The sequence below is a fragment of the Ostrinia furnacalis genome, unplaced genomic scaffold (genome assembly GCF_004193835.3).
Source record: "Ostrinia furnacalis isolate ACB-3 unplaced genomic scaffold, ASM419383v2 OfSCF3015, whole genome shotgun sequence".
Lineage (NCBI taxonomy): Eukaryota > Metazoa > Arthropoda > Insecta > Lepidoptera > Crambidae > Ostrinia > Ostrinia furnacalis.
In genome coordinates, this window is record NW_021133254.1 from 399945 (window position 1) to 403135 (window position 3191).

The 3191-nt window shown below is 36.3% G+C and overlaps 1 non-coding gene across 1 annotated transcript; it reads right to left on the reverse strand.

Moving 5' to 3' along the window:
- Nucleotides 1-727: 727 nt before the first annotated feature.
- Nucleotides 728-800, reverse strand: TRNAK-CUU (transfer RNA lysine (anticodon CUU)). The gene has a single exon. It is a non-coding gene; the product is annotated as a tRNA-Lys (tRNA).
- Between the last annotated feature and the right edge of the window lie 2391 nt (nt 801-3191).

The window sequence follows — 3191 nt, forward strand, 5'->3', positions numbered from 1 at the left end:
GTCAATATCACATAATATGAAGGAATTTGTTTTTACTTTTTAAATTGGCATTAATAACTCTGTAGAATGTAAACTGGGTGATATGCTTATACAAATAAGTATACAACCTACGAGATTTTGAAATGTTCTCATTTGCTTATGGGTTTTTCGTATTGCTGGTATGTGTGTGTTGTGTCAAGAGATCAATTTTATGTATTATACTAGCTTTGGTCGCCCGCTACGCGGGCTACAAAAGCTAGTTTTATGTATTATATTTCCGCAGTATGTATACATCTTTCTAAGAATAATTTTCTCATCATTTGCATAGATAGGACTCATGTCCATGAGTATTGTTAGCAATCTTGTATGTTGGATACAGGCAGCAAAAACGAAGTGTAAGCAGAATACCTTCTACTTGAAACAAAGGGTGTCTGGACGCTGATATAGGGTTGTCGACCAACAATTTAATTTATTTTACAAGATAAGATTTCATAAAATTTTCTGGTTACGTGCCCATTTCTTTGTAAGTGGCATACAGTATTTTATGTATGACTGATTTTTGGAATTTCATTTTTAAGATAAGTTTATGTTTTAAAATCGTCTGAGTACATTTTAAAAGTAATAATTTTACTTTTTAATAATAATGTATGTTTGATAAGATACATTTTTTATAAAATTAGCATTAGTAATATATCTAATTTATTGATTAAAAGATGTGGTTCGTAAAATAAATATCAAAAAGAATTTGCGCCCAACGTGGGGCTCGAACCCACGACCCTGAGATTAAGAGTCTCATGCTCTACCGACTGAGCTAGCCGGGCTTGAAGGCATTCGTTGAAATTATCGATATTAATCAATGCGATAGCACTATTAAACATGTGGCTGACGTGGCAGTGTGCCAAGCCAAGTTATTATCAGTTAATTTATAGTAGGTAAACAATCATCAATAATAAATTGACAGACGTTTATTCTTTACAGTTATCTGCACAATATTTTAAAGAGTGAAAAGTAAGTTTTTGTGTACCAGGTTTTACTAGTGTCCAAAACTATAAACTAGACATTTTTAAAATACGAGCATGACTGTTATAAGGAATTAATAAATAATATTAATACAAAGATACTTTTTTTCGTAATAGATTACGAGAAAGCCCGATTTTTTGCATAATTAGGTAAACTTATTTATATCCGCTTACATATGTTTAAACAGCTGATTTTGATGATGTATCCATCATTGTTGCCATCCAATCGGATGGCAACAATATTATATAAATCGCCATTTAGACCACTATACATAATTCAATATCATGAATATTTTTACATCCATTCTCCCACATCCATTCTCTCTTGACAGTGAATCACGTAGTGCTGCAAATTGCCTGAATTAAACATCCATCAGATTTTGGGTCAATGTTGTGTATTTGCCCGTAAATTTTGTAATTAGAATTTGCATTTGTAAATTGCCCTGTGATGGTCGGGCGTGCCTTAATTAGCACCTGGAAGCTTCATCAAAAGTAATTAAGTTGGAGCCTGATTAAATTTACGCCTGTGAATGGGGACCGCGCATTTACATAATAATCTCCAAGTTAGCGCCACGGCTAAGAAGTCTTAAGTAACGGAAAAGTTTGTACTCGTCTTTTTGGATGTCATTCTGCTTAGCTCAACTTGGCTAATCTGTTGGTATTTTTGAAAATCGTTAATAATATTAATTTTGACAGCTGTGCCTGCGACTTCGTACGCGTGAAAAAACCCTTATCAGATGATTTTCTTAAGTTTGTGTTCTATTCTCGACCTGCTGAATATACACACAAAAGGATGATGGGCAAAAATGTATGGAAAGTGGTACCCGCTCCAATAGCCATAACCAATATATATTTTAAAAGGCCTTTACATGTAGGAAAATGTCTGCTATGGGGCCAGTTCTAATTCACGTTTTGAAAGCAGTAATTCCACTAAGTATTATATTGAATGTATAACACAATCATCCATGTATACGAGTATGTATTATGACTACAATCTATTAATATAACTAAAAGAAGCATTGAAAAGGAAAGGATTATACCTACGATGAACTACCCTAGCTATTAGCCCTTTATTCGCTTTCATCATCATCATCATGATCATTTTAGCCATAGGACGTCCAGTTGAATATAGGCCTCCCCCAATGATTTCCACAATGGCCGGTTGGTGGCGGCCTGCATCCAGCGCCTTCCCGCTACCTTTATGAGGTCGTCGGTCCATCTTGTAGGTGGACTTATTGGGTCTTGTGGATTTATTCGCTTTAGCAACCCATAATAAAACCCTTAAGAAGAAATAAAACTTTAACCCCTTTATTAATAAAAGTTACACCCTAGTTGAACTCTGGCTTAAATTGTCATTTGGTATGGAAATGTCATTTTAATCCAAGGTTCTTCCTAGGTGTAACTTTTTATTAATAAGGGAGTAACTTCTTTGAATAAAAATATTTATTTCACAATTGTCCCCATCAATAATTATAGAGTTAAGGAAGGATGCTGGAGCAGTAAACCCTTCCCGCCTCGCATAACCTAAGTACCATACGATGGACACGTATGATACTTCTTCTTCTTTATCCTCGATCCCTCACTGATGAGGATCGCGACCACAGATAGTGTTCCTCCACAGACTGCGGTCATAAGCTGTGTGGACCGCACGATGCAAACTCCCGCCCACCGTCTTCCTCACTGCGTCCGACCATCTCGTCGGTGCCCTGCCCCGAGCGCGTCCCCCTTCATACTGTATGATACTTAGGTTACGCAAAAAGTATCTTTATCTTCGAACGCAACCAGATCTGAGGCTGGTGGCCATAGTAAATGTTGTTCGTCTTGGTAAGACCTTTCAAATGACACTACAAACATAACTATTGGAGCCGGGTACCATTCTGCAAAAAAGTATGTATATCTTCGTACACAACCAGATCTGAGGCTGGTGGTCATAGTAAAAGTTGTTCATCTTGGTAAGACCTTTCAAACGATACTAGACACATATCTATTGGAGCCGGGTACCATTTTGCCCATTGTCCTTTAACAAGAACCGGTCAAGCTTTGGAGGAGCTTTGATACGAGAATTTTATGTTTCACAGGATACTTACTTACCTAATCAAAACTGTAGAGGTAAGGTAGTAGAGAGAGTAGAGAGGATAATTATAATCAGAATACAAGTATAAACACAATGTAACCATTAATCTGTCATATTAG